Source organism: Lepus europaeus, chromosome 2 (assembly GCF_033115175.1).
Source record: "Lepus europaeus isolate LE1 chromosome 2, mLepTim1.pri, whole genome shotgun sequence".
Classification (NCBI taxonomy): Eukaryota; Metazoa; Chordata; class Mammalia; order Lagomorpha; family Leporidae; genus Lepus; species Lepus europaeus.
Window position 1 is genome coordinate 7,752,491 of NC_084828.1, and position 21,673 is coordinate 7,774,163.

Genomic DNA, 21,673 nt, shown 5'->3' on the forward strand with positions numbered 1-21,673 from the left:
CCCCTCTTTCAATTAAGACACCGCTCAGAACCCCCATGTTCCGCACCAGAACTGAGGCAGGTGGGTCTGAGATCCACCACCATCCCCTCATTCAGTTAAGACACCGCTCAGAACCCCCATGTTCCGTACCAGAACTGACGCAGGTGGGTCTGAGATCCACCACCATCCCCTCATTCAGTTAAGACACCGCTCAGAACCCCCATGTTCCGCACCAGAACTGACGCAGGTGGGTCTGAGATCCACCACCATCCCCTCATTCAGTTAAGACACCGCTCAGAACCCTCATGTTCCGCACCAGAACTGACGCAGGTGGGTCTGAGATCCACCACCATCCCCTCTTTCAATTCCAGCTTCCTGTTCCTGCAGAGGCAATAGTGATGCCCCAAGCACGTGGGTCCCTGCCACCCATGTGGGAAACAGACTGAATTCCAAAGCTTCTGGCTTTGGAAGGCCCAGACCCAGCTTTGCGGGCATTTAGGGAGTAAGCCAGTAGATGAAAGATCGGTTTCTCTTTCTTCTCTCCTCCCCTCCACGAAATGAAAATAAATTTTAAAATTTTTTGAGAAAAATACACATCAAAATCTTCTGACACCTTTTAGAAATGTCATCCATTAATCATTAGCTCATTTGGAAAGCAATCTTTAGCAAAAGGTGTAATATCTCCATGAGTTATAAAATACGTTGCTGACATATAGCAGCTACACTATCTCATACTAAGTAATGATAAGCTCCTTAGATCTGTTGATGATTCCTCATTTTCAGGCTAACCACACTTCTTCTTTTTTAAAGTCAGAAAGAGACTAAACAGCAGAAGCCAGGAGCCTGGAACTCCAATCCGGTCTCCCATGTAGGCAGCAGGGGCCCAAGTGCTGGTCTAGGCTGCTTTTCCAGTGCATCAGCAGAGAGCTGGACCACAAGTGGAGCAGCCAGGACTCGAACTGACAGTGCTCAGCTGTAATGCCAGCACCACAGGTCACAGCTTAACCCACTATACCACAACACCAGTCCTCTAATTGCTCTTCAGAAACAAAGCTTGTATCACATTAATTTATGACAATAAGTAGATGATTTCAAACACCAAATATTTTACAAACTATATGCACAATATTTTCCTAAACAAGTTTACAAACCTAGTCATATTCTAAATTTTTCCAAGAAAAACATACAGTAACTTTTCATCATTTCTATTTTGTAGTCATTCACAAATGGTCAGGTAACAATTAGATGCTAATAAAAAAAAAAAAATCTTTGATCTTTACCACAGGAACAGGAGTGGTTTTTTGAGGCAAAACTTACAAACCATTTTTTAGTTGTCTGAAAATCACTGCATAAAATTAGTATGCAGCTTATCTTCAGGGACAGTGCAATGTCAACATCCCGTTAATAAACACGTGTTACGCTCAGCTAAGCAGCCAGCTTAGTTGGGGGCGGGGCTCATGGACAAGACACCTAATTAAAAAGTACTGACAGGAGCAGGCATTTAGCCCCACCCCACATCACAGTGCCTTAGTTCAATTCCACCTCTTGCCCAACTTCAGCTTCCTATCAATGCAGACCCTGAGAGAAACCAGTAATGGCTCAAGTAATTGGCTTTCTGGTACCCACATGGGAGACCGAGATTGCATTCCCAGCTTCTGGCTTTACTGCTGGCCCTACCCTGGCCAACACAGGCCTCTGGAAAGTGAAGTCACCAGAGGGGAATTTGCTCTTTTTCCCTCTCTCAAGTTTAACAAATATAAAAGCATCGGTGAATGATAATTATAATCCTAACCCGCAAACATCTAGAGGGGCAAGACTGTGACTGAAATGAATGCACTGGCGTGATACAGCAAGTCCACATTAATGGAGGAGAAATGGAACTAAAATGGCAAGTGCGGGGTCGGCACTGTGGCATAGCGAGTGAAGCCGCTGCCTGCAGCACCGGCATCCCATATGGGCACCGGTTCGAGTCCCAGCTGCTCCACTTCTGATCCAGCTCTCTGCTATGGCCTGGGAAAGCAGTAGAAGATGGCTCAAGTCTTTGGGCCCCTGAATCTATGTGGGAGACCAGAAGGAAGCTCCTGGCTCCTGGCTTCAGATCAGCCCAGCTCCAGCCATTGCAGCCATCTGGGGAGTGAACCAGCAGATGGAAGACCTCTCTCTATTTGCCTCTGCCTCTCCTCTCTCTGCCTCCTGCTTTCAAATAAATAAATCAATCTTTAAAAAAATTCAATAATTAAAACTTAAATCCCTTATAAACTTTGGCTCATTTACACTAACAGATTAAAGTGACAAGAAAATAAGGCTTCTTTTTCTACGTAATAAGATTAGAAATAGATTTTCTAGAATTCTAATGGACAAAGGGGAAAAAAAATGGGGAAATGTCATGGTTTTTTTCTACCTAACACACAAGAAAACAGAAATCCTTACCTCTAATTCTCAGTAAGAAGGTCAAGTGGCATTACAGAGAAAAGTATACTAACTGGGGATTTCAAGTGAAATCCTAAAGCCAAGAACATTCTCAGCTCTCAACAAAACCCCTTGGACAGTCACAACCTTAAGCAGGAGAGGGCAGTGAGCGCCTAAGACTTTAGAAATGTGCTATTCCACCAAATCATTAGTAACCTACAGGGAGCAGACACTGCTGAACACGCCTTCCAAACCAGTGACTCAGCAGAGAGGCTGTGCAGGTGCTGACACATCACATCTCCACACAGCCCCACAAGTAGGTTGCAGTGTTACTCCCACCTCCCCAGAGTGGAAAGCAAGGGTCAGAAAGACTGACCAGTGTAAGGGCGTAGTTTGCAAGCCCCATCACGTACCACAAAGATGCTTCTCATTAAAGGTCACGGCAACGGTTGTGAGGACAATCACAAAGACGCAAGAACCAATGTGTCTAAGGCTGGTCAGATCCCATACTTACTTTCTGTCTCAATGATAGTAGAGAAATTTTTATTCCAAAATAAAACCATTATTATATATTCCATTTATGAAAAAGCAATAACCAATGGCAGATGAGTCTTTTTGCTTTTTTGCATGAAAGTCTTGGGCAAGAACATAAAGGATGATAAACCTGGGTCTTAGGATTATGCTATTGCAATGGCATCTAGAGTGGAGAGTAGCTGAAAATAACTTGTATGTGTAAAAGGGAAAAGCTGCATGGGATCTGTCATGAAATTACATGAGAAGTCATATAATCTCCACTAAGCACCAGGGAGGGGGTTCGAGAACAGCTGAGTGGATTAAATAAATTCTAGTGGGCAGGTGTCGTGGCATAGCAGGGGAAACCTGAAAGAAGTTCCTGGCTTCGAGCCAGCCCAGCCCTGGGAACTGCGGCTGTAAGAAGTGAACCAGTGGATGCAAGTGCTCGTGCTCGCTCTCATCCTCTCCCTGACGTTCAAACAGATAAAGCCTCAGCTGCTCACTTCCGATCCAGCTCTCCGCTACGGCCTGGGAAAGCAGTGGAAGATGGCCCAAGTCCTTGGGCCCCTGCACCCACGTGGGAGACCCAGAAGAAACTCCTGGCTCCTGGCTTTGGATTGGCTCAGCTCTGGCTGTTGTGGCCATTTGGGGAGTGAACCAGTGGATAGAAGACCTTTCTCTCTCTTTCACTGCCTCTGCCTCTCTGTAACTCTGCCGTTCAAATAATAAATAAATAAATCTTTTTAATTAATTAATTAATTTTGACCAAAACTTTTGCTGTCTCAAGTATATGACTCAGTCTCCAGGACTGACCTGGGCCTGACTGAGACTAACTCAGGTATGACGTGTTTGGATACAGCAACTGAGGAAAACGTGGCAGCACGTTTCTGCAGCAATGTGTGATTCACCGCCAAGTACGTTCTCTCAAACTAGGGGGAGAGACTGAGGGACTGACAAGTTTCAGTTGGCATAAAGACCACATACTATGTCACTAAAATTCAAAATGTGTAAACTGCCACTGACATTCTGTTTTGTTTGCTATCTTTGTCTCCCATCAGTAAATATAAAAACATCTATAATGATTTGCATAGGCTTCCAATAACCCATGGCTATCAACATATTTACCTATTTGCTTCTACTGCGTTCCTCCCAACATGAATTCTCAGACCACAGAACTCTTCCGGAAAACTCCCACTACCACAGAGTACCATATACATTAGATACCAGCAAATATCCTTGGGGTACAGACCTAGGATACAGACCAGGAAATATCCCCATGATACAGACCTAAGTTCCAGAAGGTTCAATTCTAAGTTTGCTTAAAGTCAACACTAAGTACTATTTTAGCTATACATAGAATGAAACAAGCTTGCCCACAGTTCAGTCTCATACTGATGTGGTGCTTACAAATCTTTTTACTGCCACTTTTTTTTTCCATTTTGTGTTTCATGAACTCAATCTAGATCTCCAATGTAGTGGCAGTAACACAACTGAGCCATCATAGCAGCCTCCCAAGATCTATATCAGCAGAGAGCGAGAAATCAGGAGCCAGACAGTACTTAAATCCAAGTATTCCAACACAGGACATAGGCATCATGACCAGTGCCCTATCCAACAGGCCAAACACCTGCCCTGTGCTTAAACTCTATCATTCAAATCAGTTCTAGATCATAAGAGAAACTTAAAAGCCATGACTGCTAACCTCTGGGAGCTCTGGGAATGAATCAAGGTTCAATTCTGTGCTTGGTGCTAGGTACTTCCTTTATGCATGTATTCCCTAAACAAAGCACTGTATCAGACAGAAGAGATCTGTGAAGATTATGTTCCACCAGCAGCCTGCAGGCCCTTCTCATAACTAGCTAATAAGAAATGCACTGGAAAATTGCCCTATTCTCTTCTTTCTGCAAGAACTGAATTTCCTAAACAGAACTGCCTAATGTGCAACATATACAAATATATAGTTTTCTATATAAAATATTTTATATAACTAATTTATTTCAGTACATGCATGTATCTAGTTGGTTCTATGCACTTTTATAGGTATATAATTATATATGGTTTTATAAGCCACTGCTATTAATTATCTCTGCATTTCAAAAAACAGAAAAATCACCAGACCAAGAACTAACCCAAAATACATCAAGACGAGATGCTGTGGCGTAGCAGGTAAAGCCACCACTTGCAGTGCCGGCATCCCATATGGGTGCCATTTTGAGTCCTGGATGCTCATCTTCCAATCTAGCTCTCTGCTATGGCCTGGGAAAGTAGTAAAGGATGGTCCAAATGCTTGGGCCTCTACACCTGCGTGGGGGACCCACAGGAAGCTCCTGGCTCCTGGCTTCGGATTGGCCCAGGTCCCGGCTGTTGCAGCCATGTCAGGAGTGAACCAGCAAATAGAAAACCTCTATCTCTGTCTCTCTCTAACTCTGCCTTTCAAATAAATAAATCTTTAAAAATAGATAGCATTAACAGATTATATATCCTCCACCAAGTCCATTGCTAAGGGTAGCAAAAGTAGTTTAGATTTACTAATTTTGTTTGCTACCCTCTAAGTTATACAGAAATTCCACCCTCTTAAAAATTATCAAAATTTGGGGTGGATTTTTAGTGCAACAGGTAAAATGCTGCTTGGACACATGTTCAAGTGTTCAAAACATGGATTCAAATCCCAACTTGTGATTTCAGCTCCCTGCTAATGTGCACCGTGGGAGGCAACAGGTGATGCTCGAGTACTTGAGTCCCTGCCACCTACTTGGGGGACTTGACTGAGTTCCTGTCTCCTTGCTTCAGCCAGGCCTAGTCCCAGCTGTCACAGGCATTTGGGAAGGAAACCAGTAGACAGATCTCAGTCTCTCTGTGTCCTTTATATAAAAAATGAAAATAAATCTACAAGCAGAAACATTTTGAGAAAATTCTTAAAATATATGTCACTATTTTGGGAAATCAGTTATCCTCCAAATTGTCCATCTCTCCTTCACATGCACCTGTAACCTCATGTTATCTCTCATTCTATCCTTGGCCCTCTATCATTTCTCTGTACGTATTTCCCTTCAGAAGAAGTATTTTCAAAGGTTTACTCTAAACTAATAATTCTGACCTCTTTTCTCTAACTCCTCACTTAATGTTAACAAGCTGCTGGCCAGCTACCTCTCAATTCACTAGGTCCAAAATGCATCTGGTCTAACTTCCCATCTCTACCCCCGGGTACCACCATCCATGCAAGAATTTCTTCAGCACTTGCTGACTTCCGTATCTACTGCTAAATCTTACCACGTCTCTGCATTCTATTCCATGCCCACTTTGATCACTGTAGTCCAGGTCCGCGTTTCACCCAAAGTACGACAGATGCTTTCTGGAATTCAGTACAACCCAGGCTTGCTGGTATGTGAGAAGCAATATGGGAGAGTTCCCATAACTGGACTTCAGACTCCATTCTAAAGATCCAGATTCAGGAAGAATGGACAAGGACATGAAAATTTATTAAAAAATAAAATAACAACAACCTTCTAGGTGATTCCTCAAGACAACCAGTTGGGAACCACTGAGTTTTAAAGCCATCTTAGCCCTTGCCTCAGTCCACTCTGCATGTAGCTGCTACACTACCTTCCTGAAACATGACTTTCAACCTGGGTCTAATCCCTTCATCACTTAAGAGCATCTGACCAAGTCTTACTGTGCTGAAATCACAATTCAAGGTGGCGTTCTATCATTCCATAAAATGCACATAACCTCCTCATACCCACAATGGGCCAGCCATTTCACCATGTAAACTTTACCCACTATTTACCTAAGCTTAACCATCTTCAAGATCACGTCAAGTCCCTTCCATCAGGTTTGGGTTTTGTTTGTTTTTTGGTTGTTTTTTTTTTTTTTTTTGGGGGGGGGGGGGGACAGGCAGAGTGGACAGTGAGAGAGAGAGAGACAGAGAGAAAGGTCTTCTCTGATGGCCGCTGCAGCCGGCACACCGCGCTGATCCGAAGCCAGGAGCCAGGTGCTTCTCCTGGTCTCCCATGCGGGTGCAGGGCCCAAGCACCTGGGCCATCCTCCACTGCACTCCCAGGCCACAGCAGAGAGCTGGACTGGAAGAGGGGCAACCGGGACAGAATCCGGCGCCATGACCGGGACTAGAACCCTGTGTGCCGGCGCCGCAGGCAGAGGATTAGCCTATTGAGCCGCGACGCAGGCCCTTCCATCAATTTAAAGTCACTCCATCCCATCCTCTGAACTTGTGTTTAGTTATCTACCAATAGTCTTTGGAAGCTATTTTGTATGTTATCTACTGCTTGGTGAGAAGTACTACTAGGTCTCATATTCTTTTTTATCACAGTACATGTTCCACAAACAGACTGACATTGAGGAGTAAAAACAAAGGAAAGATTCATCTTGTGTACAAGAAATGGGCTATAAAAACAGTATGCAGGGGCCGGCACTGTGGCGTAGTGGGCAAAGTCACCACCTGCAGTGCTAGCATCCCATGTGGGCACAGGTTTGAATCTTGGCTGCTCCACTTCCAATCCAGCTCTCTGCTACAGCCTAATAAAGCAGCAGAAGATGGCCCAAGTGCTTAGGCCCCTGCAGCCACATGGGAGACCCAATAGAAGCTCCTAGCTTCAATCGGCCCAGCTCTAGCCATTTGGGGAGTGAACCAGCAGATGGAAGACCTCTCTCTCTGTGTCTCCCTCTATCTGTAACTCTACCTCTCAAATAAATAAATAAAAGAACTGATTCTTTAAAAAAAAAAAAAAAAAAAAGGCAGTATGCAGAACCATGTGAGATTTGTTTTTTAGGAAAAAGTTATGTACAGAAGAAATTGGCAGAATTTACACAAAATGTAAATAGTTGTTATCTCTGCAGAAAGGAACTGCAGAAAATTGTTATTCTGTTTTACATTTTCTAAATTTTCTATAATGAATGTGTATTTTGTGATAAAACACAATCTTGAACTTCAAAATCTTTAACCTAGAATTTTAGTGATCAATGAAAATTCTACAAAAGTGATTAGGCATGGCACTGTATCAGCAGTCATACAATCTTAACACATACGATTTATTTGTTAATGTCAACATTTCCACATTCATACTTCAAATTCTACTGGTATCAATAAACGGAATATTCAATTTTAGAAAGCAACTCAATACACGTGGACATGACCTCTAGCTACACGGGTGGAATTCTGTCTTCTTGCTCAGGGCCAGCATTGTGGTACAGTGGGTTAAGCCACTGCCTGCAACAGCAGCATCACATATGAGCACCAATTAGAGTCCTGATGCTCCACTTCCAATACAGTCTCTGCTAAGGTGCCCAGGAAAGCTGTGGAGAATGGGTGAAGACCTGCGTCTCTGCCATCCACATGGGCAACCAGCATGAGGCTCCTGGCTTTGGCCTGGCCCAGCCCTGGCTGTTGCAGTAAACTGGGGAAAGAACCAGCAGATGAAAGATCTCTCTCTCTCTCTGCCTTTCAAGTAAATAGAAAAACACTAATATAGCATGGCTGTTCTCTATTTTCCATTTAAGACTAACAGACGCACAAAAAGAAAACTGGAAAAATATAAAGCTTACAAATGAAAGTCTGAAATAGCCTTTTCAAAAAATATTAAACCGGTCTCTCTTTAAACAGATTAAATTCCTAAGTACAATGTAAATTTACCCATTTCAAAGGATTCTCCTGATAACTATTCCAGTAACTTTCAATATTTGGTCACAAACTATCTTCTAAATCCCCACATGCCAACTGAAGATCACCCTGTTTTTCCTGCAGTCTAAAGAAACAGAAAACAGCTGGAGCCTACACAACACTTTCCTTCTAGATCTATCCCTCCACTTCAGCTCGGCAGCAAGGGTCTCGATCTCTCTTCTCAAATCTTAACAAATAACAGGTTTTTCATATTCCAATGTCATAGTTTGTTGCTCAATTTATGACCTCCCAATCTATACACAGTACACTGATACCCACATGGGCCTTGGCAACAGTACTTATTCCAACACAATTCTCTCATTTTAAGTGCTTAAGTCCGCAGCACTGGTTCATGTTTCATTTGCAGTCTAGTTTGCCCCTGCTGAATCTCTGCTTTTAGAAATCCATTTTAATCTTTAAACTAAATTACAGGGCAGACATTGGTGCAGTGGATGCTGCTTGGGATGTCCTTATCACATATTGGCGTGCCTGAGTCCAATTCCTGGCTCCGCTTCCGATTTCAACTTCCTGCTGCTGCTCACCATGGAAAGCAGCAGGTGATGGCTCAAGTACTTGGGTCCCTGGCACCCACATGGGAAACCTGGATGGAGTTCTGAGCACCTGGCTTCAGCCTGTCCCAGCCCTGGCTATTGCAGGCATTTGGGGAATGAATAGCAGGTGGAAGATCGATTCTCTCTCTCTCTCTCTCTCTCTCTGCCTTTCAGGTAAATAAAAATAATTTAAATAAATTAGAAATAATAAATATTCACAATAAAGGTGCTATAGATTATCTACACCCACGTGCTACAACACTATGTATCATCTTAAGTTCATCTAATAATTACTGTACATCAGGGAAAAAGTCATATGTTATATTGGAATGGACTCCCAAAACATTCCCCAAAGCATGGTCTCAAAAGAGTAAAATAAATGAACAGAAAAAAATTCTAGAATATAAAGAATTACTCATAATGAATGTTCCTGGCTAAAAATTCTATACAAATGCATCATAGCTTTTCTAAATATGCACTACCTAAAATTCACTTACCTAGGAAATTTAGCTTTCATCTTAACATAAAACAACACTTCTTCATGGAATCTAGCTATAGGTCACAACCATGACAGTAACTACCAAGCAGTTTCACTTTTTGAAACCCCAACAGAGGTAAAAAGCTTGTGATAATAGGCAAAGATCCTCCTTTATAAAAATCAGTTAATATCCTGCTAGGTTATCACCATCCATAGAAAAGTGCCTAGTGGTGCTTAGCCTGGCATTCAAAGCCTGAGCCACAGTGAGCCTCTGCGGTTCAACTGCCAGGTACCCCACTAACTGGACCCACAAAACTACCTTTCAGATTCTCCAGGACACAGCCCGCAGCAACCTATTTAATTAAGGCACTGCCAAGTAGGTGCTCCAACACACACAAGCTCGTGTCTTTATGCAGTTGCAGCTTCTATTACTATTTGCTCCACCTTTTCAGTCTTCTCCCTGAGCACACACTTGCTCCAAGCCCATACCCCAGCCACAATGGACAAAGTCCCACTACCCAAATACCACTTTTTTGCTCAAATTCTCCCACGAACCTTCCTTTTCCATTTCTGCCCGTCAATACCATGCTCCAAACCCAACTCCAGTGCTTTCTCCCCTGTGAAGTCTCTTCCCATACTCACACAGACCTGAGTGCCTCCTAAACCCTCCCAGATGACATCTCACCGTGATGACCACGGGACGCCACCCCACCTTCACCTGACCAGGTGCATGCTAGCATCCAGCCCCCAAAGCAGGAAAAGCCCTGTTCATCTCACCCTCCAGAAGACCAGTTCCTCAGCTAGAACTGACTGTTAACAGCAGAAAGCATCATAATCACACCAACTCATCTGCTAAGACATCGACTTTGGGTTGTTTTATTAACTCAAATAAGTCAGTTACATCTTCAAGATAAGGGTAGGCATTGTGGTGTAGCAAGTGACGTCTCCCCCTGCAATGCCAGTGTCCCATATGGGCAGTTGGGGAGTGAACCAGCAGATGGAAGATTGATTCCCTCTCTCCTCCCCAGCCCCTTTCTGCCTCTCACTCTAACTCTGCCTTTCAAATAAAAAGTAAATCTTCAAATAACAGTATAGCAATCTTCAAACTATAAAACCAGTGATCTGGGACTGCCGCTGTGGTGCAGAAGTTAACGCCCTGGCCTACAGCGCTGGCAGCCAACATGGGCACCAGGTTCAAGTCCCAGCTGTTCCACTTCCAATCCAATTCCCTGCTAATGCGCCTGGGAAAGCAGTGGAGGATGGCCCAAGTCTTTGGACCCCTATACCCACATGGGAGACCCAGAGAAGCTCCTGGCTCGCAGCTTCAAATCGGCTCAGCTCTGGCTGTTGCAGCCATTTGAGGAGTGAATCAGCAGACAGAAGACCTATCTACCTCTCCCCTCTCCCTACCGTGTGTGTGTGTGTGTGTCTACCTCTCCCTGTAACTCTTTCAAATAAATTAATCTTTTTTAAAAATTAAAATAATAAGTGACCTATTAGGCAAAAGCAGTTAATTAAAAGAAATGTAATGATTCAGGGACACTTATCATAGCAGAGCTTAGAAACACACCATGAGCAAAACTTGCAGGGCTTTTTGTTGGTTCTTTTGTTTGCCTCTCTTTGGGAAACAGAGCAACATTTACCATGAAATGTCACTTTTAATTCAGTGACTAACAAAGAACTACCTATGCTAGCGTCCGTTCCTGTGCCATTTCTTTAGAAGCATTCATTGTATTAACAAAGTTAAGTAAAGTTTTATTGAGCAAATTCAGGGAGTATAAGTAAAACTGGATGTCGTCAGCCCCCTTGAAGGGATCCACACAGCTCAAACCACCTGCTGCCAAGTCCACGGCACACACAGATCCCACTACTAGTTTCACTGTGCCATTCTGCAGTCACGCCTCTATATTTTAACCTCTCCACAATTTCCATTTGCTACCCAGTCACATGCGATTTCTATACTTTTTCATATTATACAGAATAATACATTCTTCACAATATCTCAAACAGATCAATCACATAACAGAAATAAAGAGTTTTTCATTTCGCTTCATTCAAATCATTCCTTTACTAGTAAGATGTGGAAAGTGAGGTCTAGCAAGGTTTCTGTGCCTTACTGATGAGTGTATGACAGCAGCATGGGAGCACATGTAGTGGCACAGTGGGTTAGGCTATACTTGTGATGCCGGCATCCCTTATGAGCTCGGGTTCGAGCCCCAGCTGCTCCACTTCCAATCCAGCACCCTACTGATACACCTGGGAAGGTGTGGAAGATGGCCCAAGTACCTGGGTCCCTGCTACTCACATGGGACACCAGGATGGAATTCCTGGCTTCAGCTGTCCCAGCCCCAGCCGTTGCTACCATTTCGGGAGTAAACCAGCAGGTAAGAGATCTCTATCTCTCCCTTTCTCTCTCTGTTGCTCTTTGAAATAAAACACATACACCTTTAAAAAAAAAAAAAGAAAAAAAACGTAATGTCAACAAAGGCAAGAGAGTTTTTTTTTTTTAAAGTAACACACATTGAAAAGGTTTGACTATTAAACCAATGACAGAAGTGAAATAGTATTTATTAAACTGCCATTTTAACTGTGCATCAAACTACAACGCTACACAGATGTTTAAATATGTGCATATAAGAGAACAAGAACACTTATACAAAAATGAATATGTACCAGAAGATGTCCAGAAAGATAACAGGCAATTGTTAACAACAGTATGGGAAAGAGACTACAGGGGCAACAGAGCGGGAGTCCAGACAGCAGACCTAAGGACAATCACACACACACCTGTATACACTTCATAACTTCTACAGTGAGAACTTTTTTATGCCTGTTGATATAAACAAATTAATTTTGCATCACTGAACACAAATGACCTCCAGAACATCAGACGATGTCACAACAGGAACACAGTTAAATCCATCATTCATTTCAACAAATAAGCACCAAGCACCAGAAGCACAGGGCGGGACTTCCTGTCACCATGCCTCCCTTCATGGACCTCAGAGTACAATGTGGGAAAGAAAGAAACAAAATCACCCAAGTGGTACCCTGGAAACCATGCTATGGCTACAAGAGACAGTAGAGAAATTAATTAGATTTGAGTAAGGGGAAGTATAAGAAATAACCTTTCCAAGAATTTGACTGATAAGCCTGAATTTGAAGTCTTTGTAAACTTTTCCAAGTTCACAATTCTTTTCATTTGTACATAAAAAACTGGTGAGAAAATGAAAAGTAGCTGGGGATCTGGAAGTACCAGCCTGTTTGATCAAGGCAATGCAAGACTGAGAAATAGACGTTTTCAAAAATTAAACAAGCACCACAAAGAAGGAATGAACTGACTTGTTCCCTGTAGTTGAAGACAGGACTAAAACCAAGAATAAGTATGATGTTACAGGAAAGTAGACAGAGACTAAATCAAAGAAAAAAGGCACAGGATATCAGGAGCATTGCTTCCTAAGTAGCAGCCCCCAATCACTGCACACACTGGGACCCACACCATCTGCCATGGCCATGGTTCCCCCGTGAGGTGGGAGGCAGGGTTCTTACTAGAATCTGAGCAGCTGGCCTGGCCTTCACTTAAGGGCCCACACCACTAACGTATTACAGGCTGAGTATTCCTCATCTCCAATGCTTCTGAGAGCTTTAGAGCCTTGAGTTTGGGAATATTTGCATATATATAATGAAGTATCTTGGGGATGAGAGCAAAAATCCTAACACAAAATTCATTTATGTTTTATATACACCATTTACCAAAGCCTAAAAGTAACTTCATACATTAGGTTCTAATAACCTTGTACATTAAACAAAGCCTGCAAACACTGAGCAACCAGACCTGTGGCATCATGGCAATGCTCAAAAAGTTTCAGATTTTACAGCATTTCAGATTTCAGAAGAATAAACCTAAAAGAATCATCTCTTCCATTAAACCTAATTTTTTTTGCCCCCCAGATTCTGTACTCTGAGAATTCCCACGCAGTAAGAACAAAACTTTAGTTCAGAATCCTGAAGCTAGATACTAGTTCATACTGAACCCTCTGAATCTATACACTGCATTTTCACAATCCTATCCCAACCCTGCTCAAAAGAATCATAATCTGTTAATATTTAGAGTCCTCCAAACACGTTCCAAAGGAGCTGCGCACCTACCAGGTGTTTAGTAGTAATCTTCAAATATCCTGCTTCTGGCTTTGAGAGACTGGCTCTCCCACGGCAAACAACTCCACAACTGAACATCTGAACATCGCATCTGAGGCAACTGCTCAACAATGCACAAAGGGCAGCAAGACTATGACCCCTGAAGAAAGGGTCACAACCGCCCTGGTTCTCTGGGGACAATTCCCAGCACTGCAAGGAGCTGCATGGCAGCCTGCTGAGATGTGCAGCTAGAGAGCAGAGTTCCAGGCAGCTGAAGCAGCTAGGATCCTTGACAGCACACGTCACCAGAGTGAAGGCAGCGGTACGAGGGAGTCCCCAACAGTCTGCATAGGGGACCCATGGAGATCAGAGTGCACATGTCCAGTTTAAGACCACCTGATGCTTAGCACAGAGTGACTTGCTTACGGGGTTCAGAGTAGAACAAAAAGTGACAAGAATGGACAGGGCTGGGGGATTTTTGGAGTCCTAGTTCAGTTGCAGTGGAAAATCTTGTGGTACTTAATTTTATATGTCAACTTGACTGAACTACAGGTTGTCCACACATTTACTCACACATTATTCTAAGAATATCTATGTGTCTTGATACAGCTCAGTGTCCATAACTGCACGAGCCAGTTCCTTACAATAAATGACCGTGTATCTCCTATTGGTTCCATGTCTCGGAAAAAATTTGGGTAATACGTACCTCCTTAAAAGTCCCTTCCTCCTTCAAAGACTAAAGAAAACATCTCAGAGTGCAGCCTACTCCAGAACAGTACAAATAATGTCTAGAATCAGACCCAGCCACAGGAAGACCCAGTGTGGAAGTCCTGCCACGTTGTATTAGATGGGCGCTGGAGTCACAGTGAGCTTTTCATAGGTCCTGCCTAAGATAGTACTGCACCAAGCCTATACAAGTTCAAGGTAACCAAACAAGACTCCTGAAACAAAAATTAATAATAATCTTTGAGAAAGAAAACAATTTTCAATCAAAAACTCGCAGGCACGTTCTGAGAAAGACGCGGTAACATCAGCTGCAGAGTGCTGTTTCACCCACGCCTGCACCTGCTCCCGGCTCACCACTGCTCACTCTCACCAAGGAACACGGTGGTCAGGAAGCTACGCCATAGACGTGGATTTTAAAGATACCAGAAAGACGCACATGGAACCAGAGATGGCCTTTCACTGAGTTAGGATCACGTTGGCCAGTTGCAACATCAAGCCCCAGTGATCAAGGTCTGTGCTGACCTGACCAAAGGAGCAAAAAAAGAATCCGGGGTGAAAAGCAGTTCGGAAGCCTACCAAGACACCACCAATCACTACAAGAAAAACACCCTGCAGGGAGGTTAAGACGTGGGATCGGCTCCAGATGACCATCCACAAGCAGCTCAGTGACTTACTCAGTCCTTCTGAGATTGTAAACCAGACCACTTCCATCAGCGCCGAGCCAGTAGAAGCTGAAGTCACCACTGCAGATGCCTAAGCCAACCAACTGTTAATAAATTGACTACCAGTGTTTAAAATAAATAAATAAACCTAGTAGGCAAACAAAGAAACAAAAACATGATCCACAGTTAAGGGGAGGAGGAAGAGTAAAAAAAAAAAAATGTTAAACTAGATATTAGATTCTGCAACAACTTTGAGGCAGCTATTCCATACTTTCAAGGAATTACAAGAAATTGTTCAGAAATGTAGAGAAATCTGATCTTTAATGTGTGAACAGAGAATCTCAGCAGAAAAAATAAAATTATAAAAAATTTGAAATTAAAAAATTAATAACCAAAAATGAAAAATGCACTGGATGGACTTAAAAAAAATCACTACATTTGAAGATGGATCAAGAATAATAATTCAATTTAAAGAGAGAAGAAGAAAAAAGACTAAACGAAAATGTACAAACTGCTGAAATCTATGGGATATAACAAATTTTCAAGGGCACACATAAATACAATCACAGAAAAAGAAGTATGAAGGGGCAAATATTTGAAGAAATGCTGACTAAAAATCTCTAAATTATAACCACATCCAGGCACAAAGGCAAACAGCTTAAACCAAAGAGAAAGAAAATTTTAAGAGCAGCGAGAGAAAAAAATGACCCAGTCTATGTAAGGAAGCAATCACAGTAATGACTACTGACATCCCATCAGAAACAATGGAGGCCAGAAGACAATGGAATGTCCCTATTAAGATGCAGGGAAACAACATCAATCCAGAGTTCCAATCCAGTAAAAACAAGCTCCAGACACGAGGCTAACATAGACATGTGCAGATAAGATCTTAAAAAATAAAAACTTGATAGAGTCTTTGCCAGCAGACCTAAAAAAAACAAAAGAGTGTTCTTCAGACTGAAGAAAAATGATACCAGATGGAAATTCAAATCTATACAAAGGAATGGAGAGAGCCAGAAATAGTAAGTGGCTAAATTTTCAAAAATGACTGTTTTTTCCCTTTTCATAACTTCATTAAAACATTTTAAAACAAAACCTCTTAAGTTGTTTAAAATAGGTGCTTAAAGCAAGAAATACTAAGATTGTAAGCTGGAGTTTATAAATCAGCAGGACAAAATGGCAACAGTGGCACCAGAGAGGAGCAGTCAGGGTCAATGCTGCTTGCAGCGCCTTCCACTGAGAAGTGGGCAACGGGAGGGAAGCGTCAAGTCTGGAGTGGAACCAAACAATGCTGAGTTCAATATCTGAAAACTTACGGCACATTCCTCAAAATACAGAGCATCCTCAGAAGTTCATGTGAAGTTCATACACAGCAATTACAAGACACACATAGAAATTTTACTTCACCAGATGCAGCAGATTAAATAAATTTAACAAAGACGCTGGAACAAGACTATCTGAAAAGATCTTCAAAATAATCTTAACCTGTTTACAGAAATAAAAGGAAAGAATCCATCTTTTTAAAGGGAAGCAAGGAATAGGCAAGTTCAGGAATAAACCAAGTATTAACACACACACACACACACACTGTTCATGACTGGTTCATGGCTGCAAACACCCTCCCTTTCAATTAGGAATGCCTTCACTTTTTCTCACAACAACACTGAACAAATGCTCATTCTCAAAGAGTTAAACAAACCAGTCCAAAATTAACTGCCTGTAACACAGCATAACAGGAAAAAGACAGTTCACCTATAACAACGTATTTTCAACACTGATTTAACCAAGCCACTTCAGAGAAAGCACACTCTTAGCACATCACACGCTACTCTTCTGAAATCTGCTGTCATGAAAATTCTTAACTGCTAAAAAATTTACAAGAATTTATATCATCTCCCTAAATTTAGACTCATTTTTTAAAAATACTTCATAAAAGTTATCACTGTGACCCCTAAAAAATAATAACTTCCATTATTTATAGAGAAAGTAGCTCAAAAACTATTAAACAACATGTGATAAAATTTAGAGCGCCTCCTAATTTCAATCCCAAATTTGGACCACCAAGCAAAGACTGAAAACTTACAAAACATATTATGAATTCTTACTATAATTGAAAGTATACGTATGATATCTCTAAGTTATTGTTTCAAAAACACTTCTTACTCTTCCAAATAAACCACCAGAGTATGGTAAAAATGAAAAATGGACTCTCAAAAGTTACAAGCATCCTAATTTCTAGAACCTATTAATGTTATCTTATTTGGAAAGGAGTCTTCAAAGATGTGATGAAGACCTTCAGATGAGGGTATTGATCCACATTAACTATTCTTTTAAACACTTATTTTATTTGAAAGGCAGGGAGAGATAGAGATTCCCTGTGTTATCAAGGTGAGCCCTAAATGCCAACATGAGTGTCCTTACAGATAGAGGGAGAGGGAGATCTGACACAAATGAAGAGCTGATACACCCTGGAGTGATATGGCCACAAGTCAAGCAATGCGAACAGCCACAGGACGGGAAGTGCTGGCAGGGGCCGGCTCTGTGGCATAGCGGGGAAAGCCACTGCTTGCAGTGCCGGCATTCCATATGGGTGCTAGTTCGAGTCCCAGTGGTTCTGCTTCTGATCCAGCTCTCTGCTGTGGCCTGCGAAGGCAGTGGAGGATGGTTCGAGTCCTTGGGCCCCTGCAACCGCGTAGGAAGACCAGGAGGAAGCTCCTGGCTGCAGACTGGCACAGCTCCAGCCATTGTGGCCATCTGGGAAGTGAACCAGCGGATGGAAGATCTCGATCTCTTGCTCTTGCACTCGCTCGCTCGTGTGCTTGCTCTCTCTCTCCCTGCCTCTGCCTTTCAAATAAATAAATAAATAATAAATTTTAAAAAAAAAAGTGCTGGCAGCCACCAGCAGCTAGAAAAGTCAAGATCCCAGAGCCTCCTGAGGAAGCATGGCTCTGGCCCTGCAGACTACCTTAATTTAGGCTCCATGATACTGATTTTATACCGCTGGTGTGAGAATGAAGTTCTGCTGTTTTAAGTCACGAAGTTTTTGCTAAACATTTTCAGATCTTCTGGGGCCAGTACTATGTTGCACTGGGTTAAGCCACAGCCTGTGTCAGAGTGCTAACTGAAGTCCTGGCCATTCCATTTCCCATCCAGCTTCCTGCTAATGTGCCTGGGAAGGCAGTGGAAGATGGCCTAAGCACTTGGACCCCTGCCACCCATGTGTGAGAGCAGAATTATTTCCAGGCTCCTGACTTTGGCCCAGCCCAGCCCTGAACCACAGAATAGAAGTCCATCTCCCTCCCTCCCTCCCTCCCTCCCTCCCACTTTTTCTCTCTCTCCCAACCCGGCCTTTCAAATAAATGAATCTTTAGAAAAAAGTTTTCAAATCTTCTGAAAATACATGCACTCTACAAATGTAATCTGTGAGAAATGTTCCCACCTATATTCATATTCTTGGATGGTTCACATTCTTGGCTGGAAAACTATGCTTAATTCATGTGAATACCCCATTTGGAATGATTTGCAATCTTATTACTTTCTGGTGATTCCCATGGAGCTTTGAAATGACACAACCATTGACATATTATAATTTGAAATCTCAACACTCTCACACTCACTGAGACCCAGGCCTGAGCCACCCAATCTTGAATAGGACCAGTCAAAAAAGTTCTCACAGACTGTACTGCACACAGCAGATGTTAAAATGTCGAACTAAGATCAAACATGAAGGCACAAACTATTTGTCCTTTTTTCCTAACATCTCTGTCAAATCCACCCTTCTACTACCTGTGAGGACCCCAACCAGCAGATGCTGAGAGGGCTTCCACACTGCCCCCGCCCTGCTATACCCTGCAGCTCCATGGCGAACCCACAGATCACTACCCCTGATGTCACAAGGGGTTCGCAGCAACTACGTCTTTGACAAAAGCAAGCCAAATCTAACACGCTGAAAAGAAAGGAAGGCTCTGCTGTGTCTCCAAGCCGCCCCACCAGCAAGGCCATCTGAGCATCTGGGCTCAATGCAGATCTGACATCACTGCTTCAGGTTTCAGAAATCCCACACACGTTCTACTAACGCACACCGTCTCTCTCAGCTCACAGGACTGTGGGGTCGTGACATGCACGAAGGCTGAGCATGGGGTGTCCGAGAACAATTTTAGTTCTGCTTTCCTCAACGTCAGGACAGGCAACTTTTCCTTAACCCAGAGTTTCTCAAACACTGCACCGCCAGCAAGGTCCGAGCAACCGCACAAGGGGCGAGGGGGGTCCTCCAGCTGCCGGACAGAGACTGTTCCCTCGTGGTAAGAAGGAAGAGGAGGAAGTCTCTCCCCGCTCAAGCTGTGCTCTCTCAGAAGCTCACGCCACGGTCTCTTCCGCCGAGCTTCTAGAGTGAGAAGCTGCCTCCTCTGGTCAGACGAGCCACCCTCAAGAACAACATCAGGACTTGCCCGAGAATCTCCGCTCCCCTACTGCAACGTGACTTTCTCACCGGCACGGTTTCTTACTCGCTTTGGCACAGCTGACACTGTACATGTGGTTAATGGAAGGCAGCAAGTTGACTTCTGCTATCGCATAAATACAACTGTTTGTAAATTGTTAATTTGTTCTGCTATTGGGAGTGACACTGGGCAGATAACTTTTTCTGAGTCCCTGTTCAATTATGCACAATCAAGAAGCCTGGGTTTCCACCTGTCCTTGCCCAGCAGCATTCAGGTCTCGGGCCACTGTGCAAAGCAGCCTGTTACCATTCTCCTTGCATTTCTACGGCACTCCAGTTACGACACAGTTTCCTACACATCACGTGCTGCTCCCTGACCCCTGGGAGGGTGGGGAGCCAGGCAGGTGTAATTATGTACTTCCACAGCTGAGGCGTCGACTATCTGAGGTAGCAGGAGTTCCCACTCCACCCTCAGCTGCATCAAGATCACCCTGAGGGGCTTGTTAAAAAATTCAGGTTCAGAGACATCACCATCAGCTCTCCAGAGGGGAGAGCCTGAACCTGTATTTTTGAAAAACTACCCCAGGCAATTCTGACACATGGCCAAATTTCAGGATTTATGATAAAAATCCAGCCCCCAAGGGGCCTGATGTTATTTAATAAGCAGCTTTACTGGACTAGCTTTTCTGAAGCACACTCTGGGCTACTGCCCTGAAAGAGACACTGCTTGTGACTAAAGCAGGACCACGGCGGCCGCCGGGGGGGAGGGGGGGAGCTGTCACTGCGGCATAGGGGCCAGGGCCTAGCCTTCGCTGCTCCTCTTCTGATCCAGCTCTCTGTTATAACCTGGGAAAGCAGCGGAAGATGGCCCGAATGCTTGGGCCCCTGCACCCACGTGGGAGACCTGGAAGAAGCTCCTGGCTCTTGGCTTTGGATCAGCCCATCTCTGCTGTTGCGGCCATTTGGGGAGTGAACCAGCAGAAGGAAGACCTCTCTCTTTGTCTCTCCCTCTCACTGTCTGTAACTCTACCTCTCAAATAATTTTTTTTTTTTTTGGACAGGCAGAGTGGATAGTGAGAGAGAGAGAGAGACAGAAAGGTATTCCTTTTTGCCGTTGGTTCACCCGCCAATGGCCGCTGCGGCCGGCGCATCGCGCTGATCCGAAGCCAGGAGCCATCCACCTCTCAAATAAATAAATAAAAAATCTTTAAAGCAGTACCAGGAATGCTCTTCACTGTTTCTACACTGAGGAGAGAAAGATGTAATCAGTTAGGGCTGGTTTTTTTTTTTTTTAATGTTTCTAATTAATTTCAAAATCTGTGTTTCAATACACTATTCTTAGTATTGTTATCTTTCACTTGCAAAATAATTTATTACCTATCTTTCCCAATTACAGAATTTCTTGCCAAACAAAAATGTTAAGTAAAAAGCTTCCCTTTGGGGCTGGCACTCTGACACAGTGGGTTAAACTGTTGCCTTTGGTGCCAGCATCCCATATGAGCACCAGTTCGAGTCCCGGCTGGTCCACTTCCGATCCAGCTCCCTGCTAGTGCACCTGGGAAAGCAGAAGACGGCCCAAGTGCCTGGGTCTGGGCCACCCATGTGGGGCCTGGCCCAGCCCTCAATGTTGCCATATGGGGAGTGAACCAGTGGATGGAAGAGCTCTCTAACTCTCCTTTCAAATATAATCTAAAATAGTAGAAAAAAAAATTAAGAGGCAGGGGTTGGGTCCAGCAGTTAAAACACGGCTTAGAATGCCAACAACTCGGGGCCAGTGCCGTGGCTCACTTGCTTAATCCTCCACCTGCAGCGCGGCATCCCATATGGGCACTGGGTTCTAGTCCCAGTTGCTCCTCTTCATCTAGCTCTCTGCTGCGGCCCAGGAGGGCAGTGGAGGATGGCCCAAGCGTTTGGGCTCCTGCACTCGCATGGGAGACCAAGAGGAGGCACCTGGCTCCTGGCTTCGGATAGGCGCAGCGGCCATTTGGGGAGTGAACCAACGGAAAGAAGACCTTTCTCTCGGTCTCTGTCTATAACTCTACCTGTCAAAAAAAAAAAAAAAAAAAGAATGCCAGCAACTCAATATCAGAGTGCCAGCTCCAAGTA

At 43.6% G+C, this 21,673-nt stretch overlaps 1 protein-coding gene and 1 pseudogene across 9 annotated transcripts in view; one reads left to right on the forward strand and one right to left on the reverse strand.

The window, feature by feature from the left end:
* Positions 1-21,673, reverse strand: part of DYRK1A (dual specificity tyrosine phosphorylation regulated kinase 1A) — a 143,921-nt gene that overhangs the window by 92,764 nt on the left and 29,484 nt on the right. The window contains exon 3 of one of the 9 annotated variants that reach the window (XM_062204998.1): positions 11,910-12,049. The exons of 7 other annotated variants lie outside the window; for them this stretch is intronic. The gene's annotated coding sequence lies outside the window, so the exon portion shown is untranslated. Of the gene's footprint in view, positions 1-6,171; positions 6,193-11,909; positions 12,050-21,673 lie in introns of those variants that run through there. One more of the 9 variants, XM_062205016.1, reaches the window with a different exon arrangement.
* Positions 202-15,224, forward strand: LOC133746646 (uncharacterized; annotated as a pseudogene).